Source organism: Bos javanicus, chromosome 16, assembly GCF_032452875.1.
Source record: "Bos javanicus breed banteng chromosome 16, ARS-OSU_banteng_1.0, whole genome shotgun sequence".
Taxonomy (NCBI): domain Eukaryota; kingdom Metazoa; phylum Chordata; class Mammalia; order Artiodactyla; family Bovidae; genus Bos; species Bos javanicus.
This window is the reverse complement of record NC_083883.1, coordinates 59,682,246-59,683,625: the sequence shown is the minus strand read 5'-3', so window position 1 is coordinate 59,683,625 and position 1,380 is coordinate 59,682,246. Positions and strand designations below refer to the sequence as shown.

Here is a 1,380-nt window from a genome sequence, read left to right as displayed (position 1 = left end):
GCCCAAAACTTAGGGCATCAGTTGAGTTATCATACAATGTTCCCAGGTCTCCCACATTGTAGGCAGATTCTTTACCAGCTAAGCCACAAGGGAAGCTCCAAAATACTGGAGTGGGTAGCCTATCCCTTCTCCAGTGGATCTTCCCAACCCAGGAATTGAACTGGGGTCTCTTGCATTGCAGGCACATTCTTTACCAACTGAGATATCAGGAAAGCCCCAAATAATTACTTATTTGGCTGTGCCAGTTTTTAGTTGCAGCATTCACTATTTAGTTCCCTGACCAGGGATCGAACCTGGGCCCTCTGCATTGGGAATGTGGAGTCTTAGCCACTGGACCACCAGGGAAATCTCAAAAGTGAAAGTTGCTCAGTTGTGTCCAACTCTTTGTGGCTCCATGGACTATACAGTCCATGGAATTCTCCAGGCCAGAATTCTGGAGTGGGTAGCCTTTCTCTTCTCCATGGGGTCTTCCTAACCAAGGGGTTGAACCCAGGTTTCCCACATTGCAGGTGGATTCTTTACCAGCTGAGCCACCAGGGAAGCCTGATGTCCCCTAGCTATCTACTTTCAGTAAGACACAGTTGATCACAATATAACTTTGTGAGGATTCTAAAAGGGGGATTAGAGAGTCCAGTGGGAAAACTCAGAAAAAGGAGCTATGGTTTTGGAATTTGAGTTAATTTCACAGAAGAAATTGTATTTGCATTAGGTCTCTAAAAATGAAATGGAAGTTTGCCACAGAGAGAAAAGGAAAGAAATGTTAATAGGCAGAAGGACTAGCATATCAGAAGATGTAAGTGTAAAGTAATATGGTTTGTTTGTGGAAAGAAGAACAATTTTTATGTGACTGGAATATTGGTGAGAGAGGCAGAGGGGTCAACATTGTGAAAAATTCTATAAGCCATGTTGGGGAGCTGAGGTTTATTTTGTCATTGCTAAGAAAGTTTTCTGAATTGAATAGAGCCCTGGAGACTGGTAAAGAAGCAAAAAGCTCATTTCTTCTCTGAGAAATTTTCTTAATGCTTTGTGGCTTATAAATTGTGGTTCTCAAATGTGATTTGGTTTCTAAGCAATTTCAAAGTTGATTGGGCTGCCTCAAAGTATGCATGTGTATATATACACACATGTATATATGCGTGTGTATGTATGTATGTATACACACACAATGTAATTTACTGTTTTACCCAAACATTACTTTTATGATATCCACATACACCCTGATAAATCTTGCCATGTTATATCTTCAGCCATAACTGCTTAATAAAGTCAAATTTGATCTTTAGGAAGAGACTGGTGACTTGGAAGAAGGCATGGGAAGTTTGCTTATCAAAAAGGCAGGTGCTCAAGTCCTGGGAAAAGAAATTATAAGGAAAGAGATGA

At 40.7% G+C, this 1,380-nt stretch overlaps 1 non-coding gene across 1 annotated transcript; it reads right to left on the bottom strand.

Moving 5' to 3' along the window:
* Positions 1-272: 272 nt before the first annotated feature.
* TRNAG-CCC (transfer RNA glycine (anticodon CCC)) lies at positions 273-345 on the bottom strand. The gene has a single exon. It is a non-coding gene; the product is annotated as a tRNA-Gly (tRNA).
* Positions 346-1,380: the final 1,035 nt, after the last annotated feature.